The sequence below is a fragment of the Tupaia chinensis genome, unplaced genomic scaffold (genome assembly GCF_000334495.1).
Source record: "Tupaia chinensis unplaced genomic scaffold, TupChi_1.0 Scaffold000545_1, whole genome shotgun sequence".
NCBI classification, from domain to species: Eukaryota; Metazoa; Chordata; class Mammalia; order Scandentia; family Tupaiidae; genus Tupaia; species Tupaia belangeri.
The window spans coordinates 1451134-1463979 of record NW_006160057.1 but is presented as its reverse complement, the minus strand read 5'-3'; the positions used below and the strand labels follow the sequence as shown (position 1 = coordinate 1463979).

Below are 12846 nucleotides of genomic sequence, written 5' to 3'. Positions count from 1 at the left end.
GGTAATCAGTAAGTGGTCAAAGATTCCTTTATATTTTTTCTGTTTCTCACTTTTTATATTTTGTCTGTTTCCCCATTTCAGTAGTTAATGTGCCTTATGAAAAGTACATTTGATGGGACCCACAGATAGTATAATAATTATGCTGCTGGACTCCCATGAAGTTGACTATAGTTTGAGTCCTGGACTGGCAACTTAAAACTCATGTTGGGCACGTGTGCATGTGTGCCTAAAATCTGGAGAGGAGAATGGAGGAGACAGGATTGTGGCATGGCCATCCCCCCAGGGGTTGATTTCCCTCTTTCTGTCTCTCTGTCTCTCTGGTAAGTGCACTTCTCCTCTAGGAAAAAATCTCTATTCAGACATAGCCTTAAAATGCCCAAACTGAGCAGAGAGAAAAGGAGCCTGAGTTGATATTTATCAGTCACAGAGTAAGTGGAAGAAATCATGACTCAAATGACCACATTTTTCTGATTATGAGATGAGGCACTTGTTATCTCCGTCAGAGAGGAGGGTAGATTTTTGAATTCACATTGAAAATATGAACGCAGCCACATCTGGAGCGCTAGGGCCCCACCCGGGGCTCGTATTTACACTCCTTTGGCAATCCAGCCCTTCACTGCAGCCCACATGGAAGCTGTCAGAGCAAACCCACAGAGGGTTGGTGACGATAGGCTGGACACATCCAGGAGTCTCCCAGACACATCTCATTGATCAATACAAAGCAACCAGAGCTCTGATGTCAATCTGAAAATGAACATACAAATTGTTTTCAGCGTCCAATTTACTAGAAAAGAGTTTACCCCCAAAGATGCTCAGTACTTGGTCTCTGGATAGAAGAAAGAATAGGGATGGAAAAAATGCCGAGGGCTATTTTATTCTAAAGTGTAGGGGGTTTCTGAATAGTCGAGCCATCTGCTTGTAGAGAAATGCTCTACATATAACTTAGAACTTGCCAGTATTTTGTAGAATCCAGTACATGTAAGGTCTCAAACGCTTCACTGTCCCCCTTTCTCCTTTCCTTCTTTCTTCCCCTCTTTATTTTCTTCTTCATCCTCTAGTAATTTAGAAAAAGAAAAATAAACCTTCAACATAATGACCTTTCTAACTATTTAAAATTGTAAGTAAACAAACAACCATCATGTATAAGCAAACAAAGTATGAAAACTATTGGGTCTTTGGAAAAGTCATGATGCATTTTTCATAGGGAAAAAAATAGAAAAATAAGTCACAACTTTTCCAATGACCCAATATAAGCAGGTACAACCACAACCTAGAAAAACTAGCACTTTTAAATGTATACACCCTACTTAGGTGTTTCAGGATAGTTGATAAAACTGATAAGCAGTTCACATAAATTGCTGTACTCAATGTAAAACTGGTGAAACAAATTTAAAATTTGTATTCCTCTCAATGTGTTATATATCCAAGATTTGTACCAATTGTCCACCTTTTTTTTGATGGTACTATTTAGTTTGAGGATGAATGACAGAATATAAGAGTCAAAATTACAGGAATAACGACTTTTTAAATCACTGATACTTATTAAAATTGAATGGCTTCTGTATCCAGGCCACTGTGCAACTGGCTTTCCAGCTTTTAATGTTTACTCTAGCACAGAAAAAGATCATTCTAACAACAGGCTCTGTCTGAGATGGTGAGTGTTGTCCCAGAAAGTTGCCTGTCACTGGAGATGCTGAGGAAGGGAGGAAGGGCAGTGAGTCGGGGTTCTTTTATGGATGATGATTTGTACACTGATCAGAGATTGGACTAGGTAAAATCAGAGGTGGCTTCTAATAGAAATGAATAAACTCTACTCTCTAAACATTAGGACAGACACATGAAGACTACAGTCACATGAAAGCATTTCAGTATAAAATTTTTTTGAGACAGATTTTTGCTATAGGGCATGTGCATTCACCGGAGAGACAGAGAGAGACAGAGAGATAAAATGCAAGAAATCACCCCCTGAGTGGATAGCACCACTGCAATCCCTTCTCTTCCATTCTCCTCTAAGGATTTGAGTCATGCACGCATATGTACCGGACATGAATTTGGGTTGCCAGGTTTAGGACTCAAACCGTGGTCAGCTACATGGGAGTCCAGAGACATAACCATTACACCATCTGCTGGTCCTCCAAATAAACATTTTTAAGACTAAGACTCTAGACTGTCAAAAGTGAAGACCTTGGGACCAGCAGTTAGCGTAATGACTATGTCGCTAGACTCCCACCACAGTTCAAGTCCCAGACCCGGTGGCTTAAAACTCACGCTGGGCGTGTGTGTGTGTGTGCCCAAGATCCCGAGAGAATGGAGGAGAAGGGATTGCGGCGTGGCTATCCCCCCTGGGGGGTGATTTCTCGCTTTCTGTCTCTCTGTCTCTCTCTGTCTGTCTGGCGAGCACACGTGCCCTATAGCGAAAACCTCTCCAAAAAAAAAAAAGTGAAGACCTTAACATTTAACACATGGGCAGTATCTGCATCAGCCAACTTATGGCTGTGTCTAAGGTTAGTGAGCTCTAATTATTGACTTTTCTCTTTGTAAATGTTTCTTTCATGATTTATTCATTCAACAGCTATTTTGTTTATATTGCACCACAAAAATACAGGCAGATCTTTGCCTCATGATACGCATCCTAGCCTATACAGTCTGTAGGCCCTTTCTCTTGGTGTCAGTCCCCAGATACCCAAAGACTTGAGATCATCATGAAACGTGACTGGCCAGTCCTGTTGATAAAATCGTGATTTTCACAGAGTACAAGGAGAGATGGGAGAGGATTTCTCATCCAGATGAGGACAAGATGGTATAAAGGAAGGGAAATGTCACTGTGAGGAAAAACAAACATCATAGGCCCAATAAATAAGCAACCAAGAGTTAGAGACTACTGTGAGAGGAAGAAGGAAATCATTGAGAGGTCAGCAAAGTTCAAACGGTTATCTGGGCCCAAGGACAACCAATCTTTACTGCTTACTCCAGGTCTTGGGTTTCTCTCTCAACAGCTCCACTTTATTCTTCATCTCCTGGTAGCCTCCCAGAATCTCGTACCTGCAAGCCTAAGTTTATGTTGAAACCCAATTAGAGATCAGTTTCTCCTTTAGGACTTAAAAAAAAAAAAATCTACCTTCTGCGCCCCTTTGATAATGCTTCCAGGTCTTTAACTTGAGACAAATGAAGATAAAAGATGTGTCTAAGACCCTTGAGAGAAATAATTCATAACCAAGTCGTATTTTTAATGTCAGTGAAATACAAAATGCTATCTTACAGATGCGTAGAGGACAGGAAGACATGGATCAGTCCTTCAGGACGGGGGTCCTGTTCATGAGATTTTAATTAGACAATTGAAAGGGAACCTGGAGGAGTAATGAAGATAGGTTTTACACTCAGAAACAAACTTTTCCTAGGTTGTGATTTTTATAAGCTTAGGGACAAATATTTTTACTTTATACGGAGAAGTTCTTTATGAAGTCTTTTTAAAACTTCAGTACTTTGTGTTATACCATTTCAGTGAAAATTTTCAGATCTTGTGGTAATAATAAAGGCTTGAATGAGAAATTAGTGAATGATTGAATGCAGAAATGAGTAAATTATAGAACTCACGTGATCCAATGTCCTCATCCTTGTGTGCGTTTAGCAGTTTTACAGACAAAATGTCACATTATTAGCAATGTTTTAGAATACTTATATAATGTGGGTGGACTTGACTAACTGCAGATTGAACATTAAATATTATCATTATTGGGGATGAATGGGGGAATGGCAGTAAGACTTGACCCTCTGTGAGACACAGTCACATGGGAAGGTTCTGGGTTCATGGCCAGAGACCCCTTTTAGCACTCCAGGTATTCACCTCGCCCTTGATCCAAGGCTGGATAAAGCTGGAAGTGGATCATGACTTGAAGACCCTGCTGGGTATGCTGTCTCTCTGTCTCTGTCTGTCTCTCTCACTCAAGGAAGAAAGAAATAAACTTAACCAAAAGATTACAGCACTGGCCCTGTATGCTAGTGGTTTAGGGAGCTAGGTCCTATATGGCAGACTATGGTTTTAATCCTAGCCCTGGTGGATATGAACACATGCTGGAAGAACCAGCAGTTAACATAATGGCTATGTTGCTAGACTTCCGTGTAGTGGGAGTGGTACGAGTCCTGGACCCAGTGGCTTAAACTCATTCTGGGCGCATGTGCATGTGTGTTCTCAAGACCCTGAGAGGAGGATGGGGGAGAAGGGATTGTAGCATGGCCATCCCCCTTGGGGGTGATTTCTCACTTTCTGTCTCTCTGTCTCTCTCTGCCTTTCTGGGAAGGGCATGTGCCCTATAGCAAAAATCTCTCCAAAAAAAAAAAAAAGAATAAAAATATTACAGTTATTGGGAACCAGCAGTTGGCGTAATGGCTATGTCGCTGGACTCCCGTGTAGTCGACTGCGGTTCGCGTCCCAGACCCGGTGGCTTAAAACTCACGCCGGGCGTGTGTGCGTGCATGCCCAAGATCCCGAGAGGAGAGTGGAGGAGAAAGGATTGTGGCGTGACCATCCCCCCTGGGGGGTGATTTCTCGCTTTCTGTCTCTATGTCTCTCTCTGTCTGTCTGGCGAGCGCACGCACCCTATAGCGAAAATCTCTCCAAAAAAAAAAAAATTACAATTATTACTAAATAATGCATGGAATGAAGTAATGGGGGAACATATTTAAATGAAGTGTCCTTAAGCAGTTTTGAATGAGAATAAAGTAGGTATGTAAACATCGCTTTGCTATAAAGTGAGTTTAGGAAAGTTGGAGCCCTTCACTTCTGCATGTGAAATTATCTTCCTTCATTCCCATTTCTAATACTACAGGGATGCTGAAGTGAGGAAAATGTCATTTTCTATGCCAGAAAGAAAATTACACTGACATATAAGAAGCAAAACTCAAATATAATTTCTCCAGACATAAAGAGAAGATTTAGATGGTAAGGTGTCCTAGTAAGAAAAATAGAAATATCATAAAAATTAAAGAGAATGTCAAAGTGGTGGCAACTGAGATCTCTAACATGAATAATTTTACTAAATGTTTTCTCTTTTTTGGGGTGTGGTTTATTTTTGCCAGAGGGTGCATGTACTCATCAGAAAGAAAGTGAAAAAGCACCCCTCCACAGGGAATTTCACCCCTCAATCCATTCCTTCTCCATCTTCTCCTCCTTTGGGATCTTGGGCATGCAGGCGCACATGGCCAGGGCATTTCCTAATCCACCAGGTTGGCACTTGAGTTGTCAGCCATGTGGGATGCAGTCACCTTCACCACCACAGCACCTCACCTCATTGGCCTGGCATGCTCTTCTCAAGCCAAGAAAATGCATCTGCACAATTGCTTTAGTAACTTCTCCAGCCAATGCCAAACTGTCTCATTCGGTGAGTAATAAAATGTTAGTAAATGGTAAAAAGGTTATTAATCTGGATTACAAGGTTATTTTTAATGGAAGTCTGATGATAGAAATAGAAGTTTCCATAAAGGGTAACATGTAATTATTATATGTAAAAATATATACAATAATGTAATCACAAGTATATGTCATGTATATTTACATAATCATTAAGACTGTAAGGAGCTGTCTTCACTTTCTTTTGCTAAGATTTGTCTTAGATATTTGGAAATTTTCAAAGCTTGGATACTTTCCCCTCCTGATTGTCATAGTTTTAAGCTGTTGCTCTCTAAAATCTTTTCATATATTAGGAAAAAAAAAATACCAGTATGATCAGAACAACTAGGTTAACTAATAAATGAAATTTTATCTCTATTTAGTATGTTTGTTTATTCACACAAAACACTCACCTATATTCATCACGTAAATTCTACAATCCTTATTTCTTTGAAGATCAGAGTAAAGAACAATTCAACAAAATTTGGAATTATTTTATTTAAAAAAAATTTTGCTTCCCACACACAAAGTACCGAGTACTTTGCTAGGTGCCTGGATATAGCAATGAGGCTTTTTTATGTCCAGTTATGAATATGCTGAAAACTCATCTGATTCGAATTTATGCTGTTGATTCACTAAAGAGGAAGTAGGCCAAAGCACTTCCTTTGTGAATCACTCTTATACAGCTGTGGTAGAGACACCTCATTCCACTAAACCTTGTCTTTATTGGCAAGCATACAGACCGACATTCTCTTTCACCACTGTGGACAGTGCCAACCATAAGTGGAGGTTTGGAATGTTTAAGAGGACCATCATCAGACAGCTCATGCGTGATGACGCTGAGGTCATCTATCTGTACTGTAGAAACAGGGCCATATTTGAACAGTTCTCCTAAAACACAAACTCCAGATTCCATTATAAATGGTATAGCCTTCATTTGAGGAAATTTACTTCTATTTTATATGATAGCGCAATGCAGCAAAAACCAAATATTGATCATTTGAGCTAAGTTTTAAATGCCACATGTAGTAGAATACTTTCCATTGCCACTCGCTGCCTTCTCCTGAGAAAATTATGCATTCCTTTCTCTTGCTGTGAGATTTGCACAGTCCCCTGTAAGAGAACCGTACTTCCCACCCCACTGAGGCAGTTTTGGTCATGTGACTTTTTTGGTGTAGTGAAGGAATTGTGTGCAGAAGTAGAACCGTGCGCCTCTTAGGAGAAACATTAAGAACTGCCATGTGATCACCATAGCCCAGATAGGAACTGCTCCTTCAGCCTGAGTCCTAAAGCAAAGATGGTGCAGAGCTATAGACTGAAGCAGAATTTCAGTCAACCTACACTGATGGAGAATGGAAGGAAAACCTAAAACTTACCTGATAAAATCAGCTGAAATTTGGAGATGTTCCTGTAGCATTGGTGTGTAAGCTAAGTGATCAGTCACAGAAATGCATGCATTACTAGTCAAACCTAACTTCATTCATTTGTAGTTATTATCATTTGTACTCTATTTCATTTCACTTATTTCACTTTTGGTTCAATCTTTGGTCATCAGTCTGCCATTAATGATAGGAAGCCTCATCTGGTCCCCTTGAGGCCTCCATCTCCATCCCATTCTCATCCTTCAAAGTTCTCAAAAACCCTGGGCAGTATAGTTTGCTCTGTACAAAGACCAGTACACTAGGCTGAGAGAGGAAAAAAACGCCAAAAACTTCAGCAATTGTATTAGTGTTTATGCTTCCTTCGCTACCACATAATGCAGCTACTGAAGATTAGGTCTGCTAGTCTGTCTAGTGGGTGTTTATCCACTCTTGTCAAGTGTCATTTGTTGCCTTGTATCATGAAGACATAACTTTTTTATTTCACATTTATTTCATTTTCCTAACCATCCTTCTTCAAAGTATAATCACATGCTGTGCTGGAAGTAACCTTTCTTCTCGAGCCTTTGGCCTCATGTTAAATTTAGGCCATCAGGCCACATATCACTTGCTTCACAGGGGGTTCCCTGTGTGCTATGATGACCTCTTCAGCCAGGGGACCCCAATTCACCATGGGAAGTTGCTCTAACATTGAATCGCAGAGACAGTTTCAGATTAGCCCTGTGACCCACAAACAAACAACCCTTTTACCAACACTCTGAATCCCCTTGTACATAATGTCATTCATTCACATAATCAAAAGGCCACTCATGACACTCTTCAAGGACAAACTGGCACCACTGAGATGATGAGATGTCTCTGCATATATAATGATGCATATAGAACATTGCCTCAATTAAAAACATACTTCTCACATTAATATATATCATTCTTGGGCCAGCAGGTGGCTTGGTGTTTAAGGGTGCTGGACTCCTACATGGCCAACAGATCTGGTGGCTTGCTTTCTCTTCCTCTCTCATTTGCTCTGTCCTTCTCTGGTCAAATTAAAATAAATAAATAAATAAATAAAGTTAAACAAAAAATAATTTTAGAAAAAAATATGTATCATTCTTGTTTTGTCATTACATCTACATCACAGTCATGTGTCTAGTGTAGAGTGGAATGTTCAGTACATGTTAATATGCTTGATAAATATTAGTTGAATAAATGGGAGAAATAATAGTTACAAAGCAATTAATAAGACCAGAAATAGACTAGAATTTCCCAACTTTACATTTCCTCATATAATTTTTCCTCATTTTCTGTTTTTAAATATTCCTAACTTTTGTAAATTAATACTGTGATCTTTGAGGGGGTCACTTTAGAGACAATGAAACTTGTATTGAATCATAAAGTATTCATAAGGATTCTTCAAACAAACTTTGATACATGACACAAAGATAAGATAAAGATAAAATACACAAATTGTTCTTACTCTATTGTATGATGATCTCACAAAAGGTCACAACTGGGAATCTCTTACTTCCTCAGCCTATAATTATTTTTACAAGTCCGGTTTAATTTTTTTACATGTAATCATATAATAAAAAAATGAAAAAATTAGTTATCGAGATTTTCTAGATGATGTGGAGGTGTCTAATGATTTCCAAACATATATTTCTGACAAACTACTTGTTAAATTCAGCAGATAACTACCAATATCCCAAGTCTTCTGCTTTGTAAGCAACATTATAAGAAAAGATGTATTTTAGTCAGCATTTTTATTTCTTTGCTCTAAATTAACTATCATATATTATTGCTTCTAGGTTTTCTTTTCTTGTTTTGAGGATTTTTGTCTTGTCTTGAGCTGCCAATAAGATCACGTACCTATTATTTGAACAGAATCCTAATCTGTTTCCTGCCTTTAAGTTTTAAGCAAATCTCTTTTAGCTTTGCCTTGATTTACTAAAGCTAAAACTACTTTTATTGAAATTATATTTTTTATATAATATATATTAAAAAATACCTATTTAATGACTATAGTAAGCTATATGGCATTGGCTAGGTGTTGCTTTTTAGTGTATTCCTTCTACTCAGAGTCTCACGCCGAAAGTCAGACATGTATTCACAGATATGTATATGCCAGCTGAACTTACTATTGAAAGAGTTCGATTATTTAAGAAATTTTGTGAATCAATAAAATGTGGGGGAAAAAAGAATGGAAAACAATTGTAGACACCAGAGATAGTGTGGGAGGAGGGTGGGAAGTGGCAGAGGGTGAGAAATAGGAGGAAATACATATATATATATATATATATATATATATGTGTGTGTGTATGTATGAAACTAGAAATGCAAAATTATTGATAATAACATATATGATTAAGCCACTATGCAGTATAGTCTGGATGGGAAATCACATTTTGTATGCTGTGACAATGCTCAGTGAATGAATGTAAATTAATTAATTAGTTAAAAAATGTTAATAAAAAAAGAAGTTTCTGCATGCCAAAAAAATTTATATATCATTGCATACCTGGGTAAAAAAAATTTCAATTAACATTACATTGTGATTACTTTATTTTATTCCATTCCCTCAGCCTCATCTTTTACTCCCTATCTTGAATGAACAAACACGTAGCAAAATTCCTGGATGAATTATAAGAAACAAACAATCATGAAGCAGGATACATATATATTACCACATGTATAAGCTCCTTATTGTAATCCATGTCAGTATATTATAACCGTTGTTTAACTACTGCATTTTTTATTAATACAGGGTTTTTTTCCTAGGGATATGACACTTAGCTAATAATTTTAAAGTAATAAAATTTGAACTCCAACACACCTGCTCTTTACTAGGTAATGGTACAACCTTTGGTCAATGACATCAAGTCTCTGGGCTTGATTTTCATATTTGTAAAATAAGAATAATAACTTCTAACCCAGAGAGATTCTATGTGAATCAGCGATAATATATTTGCCTCCTGTATCCATAGGTTCTTCATTGACAGATTCAAACAACCACAGGTTGAAAATATTTAGAAAAATGTTAGCTGCACCTGTTCTGAACATGTATTGACTTACTTTGTCATAATTCCCTAAATAAATACAACTATTTTTGTAGTATTTAAATTGGATTAGGTATTATAAGTAATCTAGGGAGAATTTGATGTATACAGGAGGATGTACTTGAGTGATATGCAAATACTACACCATTTTATGTAAAAGACTAGAGCATCCATGGATTTTGGTATCCTTTAAGAGTTCTGGAATTATTTCCCTGAGGATAATAAGGAACAATTGTAAATGTACACTAAGAAAACACATTCATTGCAAGAAATGGGAAGTTTATATAAGATTTTTAAAAAAGAAATCTTATTTCACTAAACCAAACTCCAAAGACAAACAAAATAAGAAACATTAATGAATTTACATATGTGAATTCAAACCATTAGATTCTCATTCTGTACTCTGTATCTGCCTTTTTACATAGAGCTATGACCTCTCAAGATAATTATCCTCTTGGGCCCAGCAGATGGCATAGCAGTTATGTTGTTGGACTCCCATGTGGTTGACCATGATTTGAATCTCAGACCTGGTGGCTTGAAATTTATGCCAGGCACGTGTGTGTGTGCGTGTGCACACCTAAAATCCTGAGAGTAGAATGGAAGAGAAAGGATTGTGGCATGGCCAACTCCTTGGGGTGTGATTTGTCACTTTCCTTCTCATTACAACTGTCTCTTTTTCTCTCGCTGACAAGTACACACACCCTAAGGCAAAAATCTCTTGAAAAAAATAAAGATAATCATCCTTACAAAGTTAAAAACAAGATTACAGACAACTCAGAGCTGATATTCTCTTATGTTTCAGAAATAAAGTTCTCTTCAAGTAACTCCAGTTAGAAAAATTCTGGGAAGAAATTGCACTGGCCCTGCTAGTATCACATGCCTATTTTTGAACCAACCAGCAGTAGTTAGGGTCAAACGGATGGAACACATGATTGGTCCAGCTTCTGTAATGTGTCTAGACTTATGACATGGGAGAGGGATGTGTGATCTGTAACCAATAAGAGGACAGGGTGTGTGTGGAGAGGAATTATAGGCAACTAAAACAATGTAGCTTCTTTATTGTTTAAGGGCTTGGCATAGTATCAGCTAAGTATCCAAAAATAATAGATGTAATATTATAAATCTTAGTTTAAATTTTTAATTCTACCAGTTAATTAGATTCATCTTGTCCTATTGACCATGGTGTATGTTCATGGTGGTAAGCCTAAGGAAGACTTGAAAAAAGAGAATGGAGTGCATTCACCCACGCAATGTGTTGAGCACCACGTGCTCAGTACAATGGCCACTGCCACTAAATTATAGCTTGCCTTGAAAACAGAGGGTCACTCACAATATCTTTACCTCTGAAGGACAGAGCATTACTGCTCTTGGAGATTTCAACACATGGGTTGGAAACAAGAAGCACACAAAGGATACGAATGACTCCACTGATCCTTTAATTCAGAATCAAAGTAAACTGAAATCTGCTGGGAAATGCTGAGGTCATTTTGACACACCCGGCAGTAATGAAAAGATGATTTCTACTTCATCACATACTAGCTGTCTGCCACCGATTCAGTTATGAACCTGTCTGTGCCTCAGTTTCTTCGAGGATTATATAAGGATACAGATAATAGCAATAATGATAATAATTTATAGATTTTCATTTTAGGTTGATTAAAGGGAAAGTACTTAAAAGAAAACTTTGCAGTTAGTTTTATCTGTGTTATCAGTAGTAATATGATCAAAGGTTTTTCCTAAATAAGAAATCTCATCTTCATTATTTGAGAAGGTCTATGTGCAGGGACTAACTGATTTGGTTGAAAGGAATCATTATTTATTGTTATATTATGCCCTCTACAGCAGTCAACATCTGGATGAGAAAATAAAATTAAAAAACTAGTGAATGATCTGTTCTTCCAAGTATCCATATGTTTGAGGTGGCTTAGACAAAGTGTTCAGCTGTTTGAATCATTTCTGCTCTGTCCAGATGTTTGTAATGATGTAAACCATAACCTGTTTTGCACGTTTGTAAGTCGAAAAGGAAAGCAAAGGGGTTATTTCAAGGTTAGTTTGATGATTTTGTCATTTTTCTAATTTATATGAAAACACAGATAATTAATAAGACCAACAGATATTAGATAGCAAATGTCTGTAGCAAATGTTGTGGGGTCTCTCTCTGATTCCCCTTATCCTACTGATATGCCCCAACCCCAGCTTCTGTGAGAGTCAATGGCTAATGGCTCACAGATGCTCCTTCCCTGGAGAAGGTGCCCTTCTCCTGTCAACTGCTTCACCAGAAGAGTTATTTTCACCCCTAGGGGCAATTCAAAACCAATGACTGATGAGGTGGTAAATAAAAGGTTACCCTTCTATCTGAAGTAGGGCAACTCAGCTAAGTACTGATTCAAAGACCTTCCCCCATGAATAAGGCTAAGGGTTAGACCAGGACAACTTTTATGGTCAGCACTTTCCCTTTCTCTGTCTTCCTTCATTTCCTCCCTATGGGCTTTTCTGTCAATAGGTCACTTTCAAAGAATTAGGATCTCAGTTCTAGGGGACTCAGCCTAAGACAATGTGACAAAACCAGTGCTATCAAAGAAAGCTGCACAATCATTCAAAAGTATCAGCCTAATATCTCTGGGGAGCAAAACACTTTAGAAATGCACACTCTTAGGGGAAAAAAAAAAACAGAGTTAATACAAAAAGGAACAAAATGATGATAAGAAGCAAGTCAATACCTCAGGCATTAGGCATGGCATGTCCTACAGCATGGTAACAAGTGGGTTGATAGGTTGGTTGACTGGTTGGATTAGTTGAGAGGAGTGTAATCATTCTTCTCTCTGCTTTATTGTATAAGACCTTACAGAGTTAAGATTTCCTTCCTCATAATGCCTGTGCTGAAGAAAGACAATCCTTTCTCCGTCTGATCCAAAAACCAGAGCTGGGTTACCTAATTATTCCTCGAACAAGCAACTCTCTAACCAGAAATTTTGAAGCTTAAGTCACTTGCTAGGCATAGCTCATATGTGATAATTGCTGTGGCATT

The 12846-nt window shown here is 37.9% G+C and overlaps 1 long non-coding RNA gene across 1 annotated transcript in view; it reads left to right on the top strand.

The window, feature by feature from the left end:
* LOC114009505 (uncharacterized) overlaps window positions 1-12846 on the top strand; it is a 71876-nt gene that overhangs the window by 21791 nt on the left and 37239 nt on the right. The window lies entirely within an intron of this gene.